The sequence below is a fragment of the Herpailurus yagouaroundi genome, unplaced genomic scaffold (genome assembly GCF_014898765.1).
Source record: "Herpailurus yagouaroundi ecotype Mexico unplaced genomic scaffold, PumYag 202, whole genome shotgun sequence".
In the NCBI taxonomy this organism is placed as follows: Eukaryota; Metazoa; Chordata; class Mammalia; order Carnivora; family Felidae; genus Herpailurus; species Herpailurus yagouaroundi.
Genome location: NW_024412433.1, coordinates 4869741 through 4887010, shown reverse-complemented (window position 1 = coordinate 4887010; position 17270 = coordinate 4869741). Strand labels below are relative to the sequence as shown.

Sequence of the window (17270 nt, the reverse complement as noted above, 5' to 3'; positions counted from 1 at the left end):
AACACACCCAGCCCCCTCCACCGCCAGCACCCAAACCACAGCAGCACCTGCCTGCATTGACACAGCAGTGTCACCCAGAGTTCACAGTGTCCCTCGATGTGTACGTTCTGTGGGTTTGCACGTACGTACGGTGACATGTCCCATCGTTACGGTGGGTTTCACCGCCCTGAAAATGCTCCGTGCTCCCCCTGCTCATCCCTCCTCCCCCACCGCTGCAAACCGCTGACCTTTTTATTGTGACCGTACTGTTGCCTTTTCCAGAACTGCGTGTCGCACAGTTGGAATCATAAAGCATGTTGCTTTTTCAAAGTTGCTGCTTTCACTTAGTAACACGCATTTAAGGTTCCTCCACGCCTCTTTATGGCTTGATAGCTCATTTCTTTTTAGTGCTGGATACCATTGCGTTGCCTGGCATAACACCGTTTGTGTATCCGTTCACCTACTGAAGGACACATCTTGGTTGCTCCCGAGCTTTGGCATTTTGAGTAAAGCTGCTCTCACAGACATTTGCGTGCGGGTTTTGGTATGGATGTAAGTTTCCATTCATTTGTGCAAATACCAAGGAGTGTGGGTGCTAGATTGCACGGTAGGAACATTTTTAGTTTGGTGAGAGGCGACCAGACGGCGCCCGAGCGCCCACACCCCTCGCCCCCCCCTCCCCAGCAGTGAATGAGCGCTTGTGTTGATCGACGTCCACGCCAGTGCTCCGTGTCGTCACTGCTCAGGACGCGGGCCGTTCTCACAGGTGTGAAGGGCTATCTCACCGTCCTCATCCGCAATTCCATAGTGACCTGTGACGCTGAGCGTCCTCTCTCAGCTTGCTTGCCATCCGTGCATCTCTCTTGGTGAGGTTTCTGTCCCGATCTTCTCACTTCCCAGCCGAAGCGGGTTGTTTTCCTCCTGTTGATTTTTAAGAGTTCTTTGTACGTTTCGGCTAGCGCTCCTTTATCAGAGGTGTCTGTGGCAGCCTGTGGCTTGCCTTCGCGTTCTCTGATCTCCCCGGCTTTCCCTTCTAATAATCATTCTTCCGTGCTCCCCACCATCAGTATCAGTGTGCCCCTTTCCCTGTGATGTTGGGCTGGTTCGGTTTGCCTGTAATGTTTCATCAGGTGTTTTCTTTAGAGGTTAGTAGAATGCTTGCATGCATTTCAGCCACTCTACACGGTATGGAAATGCGTCCTCAGAATCCTCAACTCTTCTGTTACATAATTGGTCAGAAGCCTGTGCAATTCGTCCAAGTACTTTATTACACATTGTGCCATGTTTAGAACGGGTGAAATACCTTATAAGCAATATCTTACAGGCGTTCTAAACTTAATTCTAATTAATAAGCATTCAGGAATGTGCAGAAGTTCTTATGAGTAATAACTCTCCCTGTCCCCTGTCACTGGCAACATCTGTAATTAACAGCTGGGGGAGTAACCAGTTGCCTGTTTGCTTCTGTGTTTATTGGCTAGAGTAACCCTGTGCAAGGGGGAACGTACCCACCCCCAGATAAGAAGACACGTAAGCCCCAGCACACAATGCAGATCAGTATCCGGGGGGAGGCTGGCTGGCTCTCCCCACTTTTTCACAGGCATATTATGGGAAGCCGCACCTCCCCAAAAGGCAGGATCGCCTTTGGCTGAGACCCCATCGCATCTGATTCTCAAGGCATGGACCTAGTCGCAGGTAGTGAGGCTTAGGAGTGCCGATCTAAGCAGAAGGGGACAAGGCAGCTTAGAGCAGGTGTCTTTGGAGAGAGCGAGGAAGGATTGCTGCATTCAGCAGGCAGGCAGGCTGCTGGGTGCAGGGATTCTCAACCCGGGCAGCACTGCAGAAGGACCCTTGGCCTGCAGCCAGGGTGAGGGCGTCAGCAGGAGCACCTTGCGAGCCTCGGAGACTGGAGGGAGGCCAGGAAATGTGGGGAGTTGCTTGGCAGGGCTTGGAGCTGGGGTAGGGAGAAGAGGCTCCCTTGAGGGTGGAGAGGAGCCACAGACGGCCAGGATGGGGGAGAGCGGGAGGGCTGGGTTTAATTGTTGCAAACTACAAAAAGCCCGAAAGTAATAGGGGCTCATTGTATCAAAATTAGAAAACACACATGGTGAGAAAGAAGAAAAGTCATCCGTGTTGCTAACCCCTGAGCTGAGAGTGGTCACCACTTTTTCAGACACCTGTTGGAGTTTCCTGTCCCATGCACCTGTGCAGACTCGCCCCCATCTCCTGGCCCCCACAGAACATCTGTGTCACCCGGGTCGGTCCCCTCTGCTCCGGGCTCCATGAGGGAAGGAATGGTGACTGTTGGTTATGGTTGATATCATAATGGTGCCCAGTAAATGCTTCTTGAATGAATGGATGGAATAGTAACTGGTGTATCTTCAATTGTATTTCTGAAACGAGATCGCGCTGTGTAGGCCATTTCCAACCTACTTCTGGTTGCCAGCCTTTGGGCCTCGGAGGCGTTCTTTGAGGCTCATTGTCCACAGATCCGTTTGCCCTCCTGGCTCCTGTTGTTGGGCAGCAGAAGGGGTGCAGGGACATCCAGGCAGCTGGATCGCGTTTGTGCTCATTCTCCCCAGCTTCCCTGGTATAAGTTTCCAGCAATAGATTTGCTTGGTCAAAGGGCATAGGGATTCGAATCTTTAGATATGTATTTCCAAGTTGTTCTCCAGAAGAAAAAAAAATTTACTCTTTTATGAGCAATCTTTCTACATACGTCTACATTTGGGTATTTTGTGTGTGTGTGTTTTCATCCAAATGGGTTTCTGAGAATTGTTTAGTATTACATTTTCCTGTTTGAAAAAGACAAACTTCCTTTATTGTCCGTTTTAAAAATTATTGTCATTGGCTCCCTTTATTTTGTGTGTGTGAAGTACATGTCTGACTGTCGGCTCATTTTTCCACTGGCGTTCTCGTCATTGGCCTGTTAACTCACTATTTGTTAGCCGTTTCAGCCACTTGTGTGTGTGTATGTGTGTGTGTGCGCGCGTGCGTGTGTGTTTAATATTTATTTTTGAGACAGCGCGAGTCGGGGGAGGAGCAGAGAGGGGCGGACAGAGGATCCCAAGCAGGCTCTGTGCTGACAGCTGGAGCCCGATGAGGGGCTCGAACTCACGAACCGTTGGAGATCACGACCCGAGCCACAGTCGGTCACGCAACCGACTGAGCCACCCGGGTGCCCCAGCCGTTTGCTCTTACGTACTTTTCACAATTTCTTCATTTACCTTTTGGCTTCCACTTTATTTGTGGTAATTTTTGGCATTGTCCAGTTTTTCCAGAATTTTGGAGTCAAGTCTTCTTAAGACTGTGTTTCCTCCTTTATTATGCTTTAAAGGTCTTCTCTTCTCCCAAGTCCTTCTAGAACTTCATCCTTTTCCCGCTGACCTCTTGGCTTCCCTCAGCTAGTTAACCTTCTGTCGATGGGGAACATTATCCACTTTCTGCTCGTCCGAATGCTGCCTTGATCACATTCCGTAAGCTCTCAGAGTCTCAGGAACTCTGTCTCTGTTCCGTTGGTGGGGTCCACGCTGTACTCCATCCAGTACAGGGTTTGAACTAAGCCTTAAAGTCTGTAGGAGAGGGGCTTTTATAGAAGGGTGGGGAGGAATGGTTTGTAGGTGACCTTGAGAGGGGAGCCAGTGCTGTCCCGCCCCTTCCTTCTGTCCCCACAGAATTGGTGCTACTTATCAGGAAGGCCATCGGTTTGCAAGGGGGTCAAACGAAGAGAAGGTTAGGTTGCGAACGTGAGACAAATTGAGAAGTAACTCATCACCGGTTCAGAGGGCATGCTGTAGGCCGGGTGCTGGTATCAGTTTGCTTCCGTTGTGTGGCCTTGCAGAGCTCTGAGGCACCTGTACGAGGTGGTATCACTTGCCCAAGGTCCCCCAGCTCATAAGCGCTGGGGTCGGGGACCCCCAGGCCAGCATTGTAAACTCATGCTGTGCAAAACAGCCAAGGTGGCAGGGATGTGTGAAGCTGGGGTCTTCCGGGTCCCTCTGGGGTTGTGGTCTGGACACAGTCCCTGTGGCCTTGGTCTTCCAGTGACATCACACCTGGGCTGAAATGCTATTTGGGCAGAGGCCCCAGAAACCTGGGCTCTAGGAGTCTGGTGGCTGAACACCAGGGGGTACCTAGGCAGAGGGGAGGAGTGGCCTTGTGGAGGGAGGTGACTGCCTGGGCCCTAAGGTCCCACGAAGCCCTCGCTCCCCGGGGCCCGCGGTGCTGAGAGCTGCCCGGTCTCCAGAGGCAGTGCAACAGCCCTGAGGCCCAAGTGCCTCTGTGGGCCTCTGCCGCTTCTCCTGCTGGAGGCCGACCGACGGCCAAGCTTCCCGAAGAGTCAGCTGCCGGAGGAGCTGGGGAAGGAGCCCCGCGGGCACCGCAGGCCGAGACTTCGGGAGCGCCTGGTGTTTAATCACATCCCTTTGCTTTTTCTTTTCTTTTTTTTTTTTTAATTTTCTTTTTTTGAATGCTTATTTATTTTTGGGACAGAGAGAGACAGAGCATGAACGGGGGAGGGGCAGAGAGAGAGGGAGACACAGAATCGGAAACAGGCTCCAGGCTCTGAGCCATCAGCCCAGAGCCTGACGCGGGGCTCGAACTCACGGACCGCGAGATCGTGACCTGGCTGAAGTCGGACGCTTAACCGACTGCGCCACCCAGGCGCCCCCCCCTTTGCTTTTTCAAGTGAGTTCCCTCTCCAGGACCTCAGTGGCTTGACTCTCGCATTGCATTTTCATGTGCGTTCCACATTCCAGAATATAATTAGAGCAAGGAACCGTAGGAGCTCATTTTGGCCATATTCATATGCCGTGATGGTTACAAAAGTCACCACAAAGCCAGCTCTCTTTGACACTTTTACCCGGTGCTTCAGAGTTTGTTTAACACAAAAATCAAGAGTCGAACACTTAACTGACTGAGCCTCCAGGCTCCCCATTTCTGTCCTGTTTTTTATTTTTTATTTAATTTAATTTTTTATAATTTTTTAATTTTTTATTTTTTATTTTTTAATATGAAATTTATTGTCAAATCAGTTTCTCTACTTCTTTTTAATGCTTATTTAGTTTTGAGAGAGAGCACATGAGTGGGGAGGGGCAGAGAGAGGGAGGCACAGAATCGGAAGCAGGCTCCAGGCTCTGAGCTGTCAGCACAGAGCCCGACGCGGGGCTCAAACTCACAAACCGCAAGATCGTGACCTGAGTCAAAGTCGGATGCTTAACCAACTGAGCCACCCAGGTGCCCCTAATTGATTTTTGAAAGAGCATGCACAAGCAGGGGAGGGGCAGAGAGAGGGGGAGACACAGAATCGGAAGCAGGCTCCAGGCTCTGAGCTGTCCGCACGGAGCCCGACATGGGCCTTGAACCCAGGAACTGTGAGATCACGACCTGAGCTGAAGTTGGTCGTTAAACCCACTGAGCCGCCCAGGCGCCCCCGCCCTGTTTTTTAAAGAGTGCTGCTTACGGCTCCTGGTGGTGGTTCCGTGGCCTGCTGTTGGCATGAGTCACGTTTTTTGCAAACACCGTCCTGATGGCATTGGCTCCAGGGCCCGTGTTTGCCCTCCCAGCGTGCAGGGTCCCGTCTTTCCGTGGAGTCACCCCTCACGTTGACTTCTGACCCGCCCCACTGGCCCAGCAGAGGGGCGCCTTGGCGGATGAGTGCCGGGGGACGGAGCCCTCCCGTTACCCCAGGGCTGCACCCCCACCACCACCTTTAATTCCATGCCCGCCTTATGTAGAGCGTCAGTTTTGGGGGGCAGTGTCTGCTGGAGCTGGGATGGACTTTCACCGGTTACTCAGCAGACGGTCCTGAAGGAGGTCTCCACGAGAGGACAGGAAAAGGCCGCCGAGAAGGAAACGCTCTGAACTCAGGCAGCTGGCGAGAAGGCTGGTGAGGGAGGCTGCTCTGTGGGGGGCGTGGCGGGACGCCGAGGTCCTGCCATGGGACCGAGGGCGCAGCGTCTCTCTCTGGAGCCCCGTGGGAGTCCCTGTGAGCAAGCAGGGCAGACTCCAGGGCAGGACACTTTTATCTTTATTTTATTGTGTAACGTTACTTATTTGTTTAAAGAGAGCTCGAGCGCGTGCATACGGGCGGGGGATGGGCAGAGAGAGAGGGAGACCGAGAGTCCCAAGCAGGCTCTGTGCTGATGCGGGCTAGAACCCACAACCCTGGGATTGTGACCTAAGCCGAAACCAAGTGGGACGCTTGACTGAGCCCCCCAGGCGCCCCTAAGTACAACAAAGGCCACATGGGAGCCTTTGATTCGTTAACTGTGGCGAAACTTTTGAGAAGCTCCGTGGAGAAGGGACTTGCTTAAGACCTTGGTGTCACCGCGCCCCCACCCCCACCCCAGCCAGCCGTGACCTTGCTTCACGCCTCACCAGGGAATGCCTCCCCACCTTCTCCCGTCTTGCGAGACAGACTCCCTGGAGGGACGGCCCGTCCCCCACGTTCCCCCTGCACCGGAGTCCCACGCCGGGGCCAGAGATTGCTCTCAGAAAATGCCAGTTTGATTCTGTCACCACTTCGCTTCGGGTCTTCAGCGTCTCCTCACTTCGTGCACCAAGGGGTCCGGAGCCCTCCTCCACCGGGCAGCCCTGATCTGGTTTCAGGCAGCCTCCCCACCGTTTCCGGTTTCTTAACACCCTGTGCGTCTGGAGCCTCCCCGCCTTCCGCAGAGAGTCTCGTGAGCCTGGAGCGTGCCGCCTCCTTCAGCCTCACCCCTCACCTAAACACATCTGTAAGATGCTGCCCGTGGAGCCCCCCTCCTTTGAAACCTTCCGTATTTATGGATGTCCCCACCCCCGCTGTCCCTCTTCGCACTTTGTGCCTTCATTAAGTCACCTGGCACATTGGGCTAACTTTTCCCTGGGGACACCATTGGGGGGTTACATGTCTGGCTCCCCGAGGGACAGGGTGTTCCTGGGGGGCTCTGGGTCCTTGACTTCAACCGCGGCTAGCACGTCGAAATGCAGAAAGTTTGCTCCACATAACACATCGCCTGTGTGGTTTACCAACCCGTGTGTGTAGACGTTGAAGGCAGAAAGGAACGACTCAGCCACCACATCTCAGCGGGACAAAAGGACGTGCGGCTGAGAAGAGCCAGCCGGTGACTGGAGAGTCCTTGGCTGTCACCGCCATTATTAATACATTGTAAAGACGTTTTGGGGATCCCGCCATATTTTGTATGGTTGCCAACAAAACGTTGACAGTTGTATTGTGGTTAATAAATTCATTGAGATTTATAAGCATTGTTTACAGAACCTGTTCGCCTGCTGAAACTCTAGCAGCATCTGTTCCTTCTTACTAATTAACTGCTAATTACGAATGAGCTTTGTGTGTTTGTCAGTATAACTGGCTCATGCATTTTGTAAGGAACATTAACAAATTGATTTACATAGTCGCAAAGCAATCAAAAAAGTAAACTGAACAGCAAGCCTCTGAAGCCCTTTAGCCGGTTTCTGAACGAAGCAAACTTTTGATGCTATGTGTATTGCAAATTTCCCGTTACCTTAACTCTTCGCTGAAGGTGCGGCGATCGGAAGCAGTACTCGCCGAGTTATAGTCGAATTAGAGCCCCGCAGCAGGTGACGGTGACCCCCGGGGGGGCGTCTGGTGGGGATGCCACGGGGGAGAGGTCCTACAGAAGCGGCCCCGCGGGAGGCGGGTTCCGCTCCCTCGAAATCCTCGCATCAGAATTCTGCTGCTTGATAATGCTTCGCGTCAAAGAAGCAAAGTAAATGTTGAGCCCACGTGCAGCAAGGCGGCTGGCCGGAAATGTGAAACCTGCTGTTCGTCACACTCTTTTCCTTCTCTCGGATCCTCCCAATTTCAGACCGCGTAGAAGCACAGCATGCTTTTAAGAGCAGGCATTTAAAATTCACCAGTTTAGATGGCTGATTCCAGCAGTTCTGGGCTCATCAACTTTAAGTCCCCTGCCTCGCTGGTGCAACGGGCATGTCTGCATCCTGACAGCTCCAGAAGAATCCAGCCCCTTGGGGTTTTCTCTGCAGTCGCCTCCTTGCTTAGAGCTAAGGGACAGAAAAATAGAACCGAGAGGCAAGGGAGACGTGAGCACAAAAAGAAGGGAAGAAATGTGTTGCACCAGTGACCATTATTTTCACGGCTACCTCTCCAGATTCTTTAGAATGTTGGTATAAAACTGGAGAGCACGAACCAGGCAGACAGACGGATAGTGGGGTCAAGGGTTTGCAGACTAGCTCAGGTTAGATATGATCACAGCGTTACATTAAAAAAGGAAGCAGCACTGGTAAGTGTTTACTGAGATGGAATGTTCGGTATAAAGGATCAAAGTAGACAGTGCTGGTGTGAGCCCCCCCCCCCCAAACCCGAGTCACCTCCTATGTAGAATAGGAATGACAGAACGGTCCCCTTGCAGGGTCATTGGGTGGATTAAGAAGAGAGTAGGTAAGCTCTATAAGGCAGGTGGCGGAGAATAACCGATCAGGAAACACTAGTCCTCCTCCTCCTCTTGGCGTTCGTACAAAAGCAAATGTACGTAAGCACCATATATTCAACTTTATCAGATCGTAGTCATTACCTGCGGGAGGAGATCCTTCTTTCTCAGCAATAAATTTATTGCTTTTAATTTCAGATAAATGAAAAAAGTTTAAGCGAGCATAAAAATGGAAGATGAGGAATACAGGCTCCAAGGTTGTGTTAGGGTGGACTGGCAGAGTTATTGTACAAAGCCGTAAACATGTTTGACGGCCGACACAGCTGACGGATGCCTTCAGATGGCACCACGGAGGAAGATAGGTCTGTGCCTTCAAAGTCATTCTGTTAAAAGTGAGGAAGAAATGACGCGACGCAACATTTCACATACTAGAAGGAAGGACAGAAGCCGTGCTTTCCAAAGCATTCATTCTTGCGGTTTTTTTCCCACGTATAAGTTAAGTGTAGAAAACGGAATTCCAAATAGCCTGCTCCAAAGTATCACGAACGAACTCACGACCTGGCAAGAAAGCCAGGCTTCTGTCAGCGGCTGCAGGATGCGTCAGACTCTACCAGGCGCTACGACAGAAAGGGCCGGGGGAGCCCAGAAGGGAGCATTCACTCCGGCTCTGCGTTTTATACGGGCCGTCCTTAGCGTTTGAGTGTTTACCACAGATGACGTTTCATGAACAGAAAGCCTTTTCTCTTGGAACTTAATTGGTTGAAGACTTCTTTTAAAGCATAAATTAAAATGTAAAGCTTTTCTTTTTTTTTTTTTTTTTTTTTTGGATTTATAGTAGAAATCCAGTTTCTAAGACCTTCTGGTTAAATGTTGCCTCTCAGGCGTTTAAGTTGGAAACATAAAGCCATCTTTAAGCCGCCTGTAATGACCATGGGATTGGTTCAGGAGAGACACTGTGGATGTTTCAGTATTTAACAAATTAACCGTGCTGGGTATTTAATGTGACACAGGTCTGGAGGCCACAAGACGTGCGCGTGGGTATTTTTCTCTCTCTCCCCCGGGACCTTAATCTGTGCTCAGCGTGAAGCAATCTTTTGTGTAAAAAGCTTAAGAACGATAGGATGAGTTTGGAATACAGTGTCTGAGAACAACGGGTAGTTCTTTTCCATTTAAATATTGCACAGGGGACTCGGAAGAGCCTTTGGGCCAATCGTTTTCTATCTTGGAGACGTATCTGCTCCCATCTCTGTGCACACGTGCAGAATCACACGCTCCATCAACATAACGTTGGGGGAGCCGGGCGGGCTTTGGAAGTGGACTTGTGGGGCGGGGGGTTTGTTGGTCACCGGTTTTCATAGCCACCCTACCCCGTTGAGATCTCCCTCTTTAGGGGAATCCTAGGCAGCGACGAGGAGGCTGCTTCGTGCCTCCTATCAGGGACTCCTAGGAGGAGGGGTATTTCTGTTTTCGCACGTGAAATCGTTCCTTAGTTACAGATTATCATCGTCTGAAAGACATTTTTGTAGCTTGATTGCCACTCAGAAATAGATGTCACCAACACAGGATGAGAGAAACGTATAAAGAATTACGAACTTCTTTTTAAAATGAGAAAGTCAGTGAAGAGAGGCAGCATAACCAGAAAGGGGGAAAATTAAAATCTGAAATAATTTATGAGCAAGATAATTCTCCAGCTAAGAGTATATTAGCTGTTTACTCAGAATGTTTGAGAGGAATGTTTGTAATCAGACCGTATTGTGGTCTTTGGGGGATTCACGATCCCCCTGCAGTCCGCGGGTTTGGTTTCTTCTTCGTGGACTTACAGGCAGGCGGGCATCAGGCAGCCTCCCCGGGGTGACACATCTGTGGATGGCCGGTCTTTCACGACAGTAAGCCGCCAGCCACCGGCAGCCCTTCTGGAGGCTTCCGCCATTGTGAAGAAATGGCTGAAAAACAGTTTAAGGAAAGAAATGGCTTAGTGGCGTTTATGTAGGGAGAGAGAAGACACTCCTCGTCCCCTGCCCTGTTTTCCCCTGTGCCCTGAAGTTTCTGGAGACACCCCCTCTGTCTTCTGGCCTCCTTCTCCGCTCCTTTTCTGACTCCTTCCTTTGGGAGCCTTGCAAGTGAGGGGTCCAGGCTCAGCATTCGTTGGCCCAGGTCTTCCTGGCATAGTAGCAGCATTCAGACGTGATGCACTTCAGCATTGCCTTTGTGGCTGCAGGATGAGGCTGGACCGGAGGGAACAGGAGCCCAGTGAGGAGGGAGGCAGAGCCGCGGTCCGAGTGAGAGAAGCCGGCGCAGCCTGGGGAGGGCTCGCGAAGGCCGTGCTGCAGGAGTAGAGGGAAGGGGACACGTCTGGGAGTTTTGCGGCAGCGGCTGATAGATGTGCGGGATGAGGGGGGAGGGGGAACAAAGGATGCCACTGAGGTCTCTGGCTCAGCGAGCGTCGTAGAAGATGGTCCAGTTGCGGGATGAGAGAAGACGGGGGTGGGGAGGGGAGAACGGGTCCCCAGAAGGAGCAGCATCACGTGGTTTAGCCATCCCACGTTTGAGGAGCCCCTGGAACGGCCAAGCAAGCCCATCTGGTGGATGTTTTGCAGCTGGGGGAGACCTGGGCTGAAGTGTGTGTTTGGGGGCCGCACGTATGGACGGGGCAGCCGTAGACCTAAGAGGATACGACGTGCGGACTCGCACAGAATGAGCGCAGAGGGCTGGGGCGGCGTCTCAGGAACACGAGCACGCTGAGAACAGGCCGACTGGGAAACAAGACCAGAGAGGTAGGAGAAAGCCTCTGAGACTGTGTCGTCATAGGGAAGACAGAACGTGGCTTTTGCAGACAGAAACTAGGAAGAGGACTGGAAGGTGTCGGTTGGCTGGGGGGTGACGAGGTCTCCATCAGTGATGCCATCAGTGACTCCAGTGGCACCATGGAGAGGCTGTTGAATGACGAGCAGCAGGGAAGACGCCGGACAGCGAGTGTGGACGACCTTACAAGCAGCCTGATCCGTGAAACAGAGAAAAATAGGTCTCGGAGTTACCGCTTAGCGCGTGGTGATAACGTGGCAACAGACTGCTCTCGGCAGCCTCGCTCATTCAGAAACCCTTGAGTAGAAATACATGTATTTTTAAATAGTTATTCGCTTACCATTTAGCAACATACGAATAATCGCCAGTGTTTACGAAGCACCGACCACGTGCAAGGCGTCGTGGTTTGGCTTCTCGTTTCCGGATCCAGGGGCTTTCCTCCACAGGCCCGTCTCTCCCCGACAGCTGTGACTTCCTGGGGTCTCCTGTCGGTGCTGAAAGAATCCATGATTTCAGGCGTGCATCCCTCCTCACAGCCTCGTCCTCGTCATCCCTCGTGATTTCCCGTGACCTGACCCACCCGCCGCTACCCTCTTCCTTCCCCCAAAGCTCCAGGCGCCGCTTTTTCCCACTGTTATTTGTGGCCTCACCTACGCCCTCACCAGTGAGTAGAAGGCCTTCGAGCACCGTGTTAGGAAGCATCTGCATCCTGAGAAGACACCTCGTGGTCACCAGTCCACGATGATGGCGGATAATCCGCGCCTACTCCCCTACTGGAGGGGAGGAGGTCCTCTCTCCGGAAGCAGGAGCTCAGCCGGTGGTCGGCCCTCGCCGACGTTCTCCTGGCGCTGGCCGCCCTCCTGTTCTTCACGTTCAAGAGCACAGCCCACACGGCTACAGCAAGGAAGGCATGCCAGCTCCCGGGCCAGAGTCCCTAACGAGCGCTCTGCAGAGACCTGAGGGATCTGAGAACACGGATGGGGGTGGGGGGGGAGGCGTTCATCTCTATGCCTCCCAACCTCTAGGGACATTAGCATTTCCTCCCCAATGTAGGCAGCAACCCGCAGTAGCGATAACACAGCCTGTGACCTCGTCACCCACAGAAATCGCGAACATTTTCCCTTCACGTGGTCATTGTCACGGATAGTTTGATTGGGTCCCTTACACGCTCACTGTGTGGAAGAATGGCCAGGCTGCTGCCAGGTCTTACTTGAAGTGTCAGTAAAGGGGCGCGCTGTTTACCTGCCGCCGATCGGTGTTAAGTTTGGATTACTGTATTCGGGTCGCGTTGGTTCTTTCGTGTTCCCGTGAATTTGAAGATGGCGTTCTTGCAAGAGGGCTTCTGGGAAGTACCTCCCAAGACTCCACCGGCTGGGAGCAAGGCTGCCGGTGGATCGAGCTTTCCTGTCAATTCTGTAAACTGAAAACATTTTCATCTCATGCATAAAGTTTCGTGTAAGACGAGGGGTACGGTGTTCAAAACTCAACAGAGATGTTTGTTGTCCTGTGATGCCCCTTCTCAGTTTTGCCCCGTGGAGCCCAGAGGAATCATTCGGTCAGGGTCCCACTCCGTGGCTCAGGCACCTGCCCACCCCTCCTGGTGTCTCGCTGCCCTGTGTCTCCCTTCCCGCCCCACGCCGTCTCTCCTGTCCTTTCCTCGTGGACCTTTCAGAATTGTTGCTTGTGCCCCACTCTCCCGGTGGAACTATGCTTGCTGGGGCCAGTGGGTGACAGTCCCGTTTCCAGAAAAGCAATGCCCCTTCCTCCTGCAGCCTGACGTCTGCAGCATGTGACGGTGACATCAGATCTCCTTCCCGCGTGACTTTCCTCCCTGGGGTTGCTACACCTCCCCTTCCCGACCTTCTCAGCCTCCGTGGCAACCTTCCCCTGCCCCGTCTTACCGGGTGCCCGCCATCGTCTCTGGGCTCCCAGCCCTTGGTGCCTCGCTGTCCTGAATCAGAGACCTCTGTTTTAAGCCTGTCCACTCCAGGATCCATAGCCCTTGGAGATCTTCCCCATCCCCTGAGTACTGTTTCCTCCACCGCCTTTCCACCTGACCCCAGGATATCAGCAGACAGCTTGGACTTGGGTTATCTGTGGCCAAATGAATAAAAATATTTAACGCAGGAGTTGGAAGCATAATGCATTATAGGGGCCAGACAGATGCACCTTTAAAGAGCACGTTCGGAGGGTGGGGCTTAAGCATTTGGCTCACGGGCAGGGCCTCTCCTTCCTACGGCAGCCGTAGTCACCCCCACACTCCTTATTCTGCGGCCCGTGTTCCCAGATGGGCCTGTTTTGTTTTTTGTTTTTTTTTTATGTTTATCTATTTTTGAGAAAGAGAGCCAGCAGGGGAGGGGCAGAGAGAGAGAGAGAGAGAGAGAATCCAAAGCAAGCTACGCACTGTGAGCTCAGAGCCCGACGTGGGGCTTGAACTCCCAACTCACGAGATCATGACTCGAGCTGAAGTCAGACGTTTAAGCGACTGAGCCACCCAGGCGCCCCAGATGGCCCAAGTCTTTAAAGGAAGCCAGGAGTCTGGGTTTGCGTATCAAATGTTGCATTTTTCAGCGTTGCCAACTGATGGCAGGCACAACGCGGGAAGCGCTCGTAAGGGCTAATGGAAGCACATCAGTAGACTGGAAGCAGCCCCTGAGCTCCCGGGGCCGGATCTCAGCGCCAGGCCCTCCCCACCGTCCGGAGGATGTCCTGCATCTAACTCGGCATCGGGCCGGCTTGCCCTGTCTCTGCCCTCCAGCTCCAGCCCAGCTGCTGCGGCCCAGCCGCGCCACTGCCCGCATCCAGGCCCGCGTGCTGCGTCCCGGCTGACCACCACTCGTCCACCTGGCCCGGGCCTGCGTCCTCTTCAGAAGCCTTCCTCGCTTTCCTCTCCACGGCCCAAGGAGATGCCCTTTTGTGCGCGTTGCCCTATCCCTTCATTCCCTAAATGACCCTCTGCACACAAACACCATTGCGCTTGTCACGCTGCGTAATGACAAGTAACGATCTTTTCTGCCTCCCCCGTTGGACTGCCTTTCTCGTTTGGGCCCCAGTTATAGCTTACTGTTTGGGGTGTCCCCAGGACCTCGTGGGGACCGGGCAGCCGGGCTCTGTTGTCGAACAGGCAGCGAGGAGCTTTCGAGCCGTGGGCTCTGCTTTGTGCCAGGCAGGTTACCTGACCAGGGACGGACACGTGTACCAGGCTGGAGCTTTCTCCCAGGAACCAGGCATGTTGGGGAGCCGCGGGGGCAGTTAAAGCCAGGCCATCGCAGGATCTCGGGAAAGGGGCCGGCAGAGAGTGCGGGGGTGGCTACCGCATCCTGAGTCAGACCAGGCCACGAGGCTAATTCTGTGATGCGTGCAGCTCAGACCACATCTGGGATGTGTTCACCTGGAGCCGAAACGACTTGGTGCCCACATCTATGAATTGCAGGTACTTAACGGACAGGGGCGCAGAAAGTCATGCTGTGCCCAACGCTTCCTAACAGGAAAATGGTCTGCGGGGGAAAGTTGGGGAGCTGGGCAAGCCCTTCGCCCGAGGACACTGTTCTTAGCCATGGCTCACCTCTGGCCCTGCTGATCTCCGTGGACCTGTTCTTCTCACCCCTCTGTTCCCAAGCCCCTAGCTCTCCTTGTCTCTGCATCTCTGTCGTGACATTCTTGGAGTCCCCGGGTCGGGAACCAAGGGCTGCCCCTGTTCTTGTATATTGTCCTTCCCTACTCGTTCCTGGACATTGACCATGTCCTGCCCACTGGCCGACCCGGCTGTTACCCTTGGGAAAGCCTGCTTGGGAGGTGGCCCTTGGCTGGCGTCTGGGAGCTTTGGGGGCTTCCGGGCATCCCCAGGACTGACGAGAGTGGCCGGCTGTGCCCACACTGTGTGCAAACAGCACGGTCGAGGCCCAGCGCTCGCTCTCCTCCTCGGGGGCTGGAGTTCAGGTATGTGCCAGGCAGAGGGTGCCTACGGGACCAGCCCCCCCCGTGAGGTCCCCGGCGCCGGGCATCTAATGAGCGTCCCCGCAGACAGATGTCACACGCATCATCACGGCCTGTGGCTGGAGGAACGAGGGGTGTCCCGGGACTCCTAGAAGCCTCTGCCTGGTTCCCCCGGCACTTCTCCCTTTGCCGACCACTCCACCTCTTGGCACTGAAATAAACCACAGATGCACACACGGCTGCAGGCAGTTCCTGCGGCCCTCCCAGCGAGTGAGCGACCCCAAGGACAGTCTTTTGGGACCCCCCCAGCACAAAAACTCTCAAGACTAGATTTCACCACCTCCTTTCTGGAAACCTTTGTTCCGCGATATGCTCAAACTTCCTTTTCCTCACACTTAACCATTTCTTATCAAGAAAAAATATAAAAAGGTGAGCTTCTGTCTGGAGGCTGGTGAGTTTAAAGAGGTGTCTTGTTAAACACCTTACTGCCTGTTTGGAAATTTGGATCAAGGACTCAGAGGAAAAAAGATTTTGAAGAAAGCCATTTGTAGGCTCTTTCCCTGAAGTTCACAGACCCCCTGAAACCCAGGTGGAGTGTAAGAGTAGGTGTCTCTCTTCTCAGAAGGAATCCTGCGCTGCCCAGCAGGCAGGAACCTGAGAGCCACAGACCGGTAGGCATTCCCCAGGCTGACCATGTTGAGCCACATGAGGGGAGGAATGTTCCCGAGACGGCTGACCTGCACACACTCCAGAACTCCGTGGCGTCGTGAATCTTGTGTTGAAATAAGGAGCATCTCGTGAGACCAGGTGCCCGTAAGGATGACCGTTCTATTTGCAAAATTGGAACCTGAGGAAGAAGAGACCATTCAGATAGTTTCTTGGGCTTCTGGTTTGGGCGAAGATCAAATGAAAAAGATGGCTCCGTTCAGAAAAAAAAAAAAATCACTGCTCTTGAAAGGAAGCCGGGACCAAAAAACACGCGATCATCTTTGTTTTCCCGCAGGCACAGCCGTTCAGACTTTTATACAATCCCCAAATCCAGAGCCCTCTTTCCATTCATGTGACTTATGCTTGCAACTTGGTCCAAAAGGAAAACAGCTCACTGTGGAAAGGCTTCGGGGCACTGTGTACATAGGCTGTATTAAATTCATAAGCAGTGTGAACCCCTTCATAAATTATTTAGCTTGAAGTTCATTCTCTGTAGGAAACTACGCCTTTGAAAAGATACGACGGGGTTAAACTGAATCAGATCTACCATAAAACTCTTCTAAGCATAGTAATTCGATCTGTCATTTTATCAAATAAGCATTTCCATGCTTTTGGATACTCATAACTTAAGTCGTAGTGCTAGCCCAGTAAAGGGATCATATCCACCACCGCAGGCATGTTTCCAGTGCTCTTCCGGGTTTGCTGGACAAGACCATGACCCTCACATATGACGCCTGACCCGTGGCGTCTCGTCCATGGGGACCAGCCTGAGCTTTTTGCGTCTTTTACCGACTAGGGCAAGATTCCACAGAGTTGCTTGGTTTGTGACATACGTTTTAAACGGTCAGTATGAGAAGTTGGACTTCACCAGGTGCCTTTAAACTCCGTTCCCATCCCAGGGTTAGAAGGTCTTCTAGTTTCACAGGATGGTCAGTACAATGAGGCGGGGGGGGCGGCCGCCCGGGCAGCATTAAAACCTTTAACATAAAACAGTTTCTGGTCAATCCTGCACAATCTGCACATGTGTGTTCACCTACCAGAGTGGCTCACAGGTGGAGGGAATGGCCGTGTCTCCACCGCCTCCCCCAGCTCAGCCCCTGGGGCAGAGTCTGCACTCGGAAAGCGCATGGCGGGCCAAGTCATGCTCATGGGCCGGTAGTTGGGTTCTCACGCTGGTGTCTGTGCCGTCTCAGAGCGTGGTTAAGGAAAGGAGGCAAATAATCACTGTCTCAACAAAGATTTGTATTTAACGAGAGGACAAAACAGTTCACGGTGAAAATAATAGTCCGTTGCCCGGTGCCCGTCATGGCCATGATGAGATCATTGCCCACGAGCAAACGGATAACGTCCACTCGTAAGGTGCTGTTCCCAGAGCTCTTTTCCGCTCCCCGCATCCCCCCATTAACCACCCCCCCGCGGCGCGGGCGGCGGGGG

At 53.0% G+C, this 17270-nt stretch overlaps 1 protein-coding gene and 1 long non-coding RNA gene across 18 annotated transcripts in view; both read left to right on the top strand.

Moving 5' to 3' along the window:
- The window catches only part of AGAP1 (ArfGAP with GTPase domain, ankyrin repeat and PH domain 1), a 548021-nt gene that overhangs the window by 291098 nt on the left and 239653 nt on the right, over window positions 1-17270 (top strand). The window lies entirely within an intron of this gene.
- Window positions 1576-2340, top strand: LOC121014387 (uncharacterized). Its single transcript, XR_005783189.1, has 2 exons — window positions 1576-1671; window positions 2150-2340. It is a non-coding gene; the product is annotated as an uncharacterized LOC121014387 (long non-coding RNA).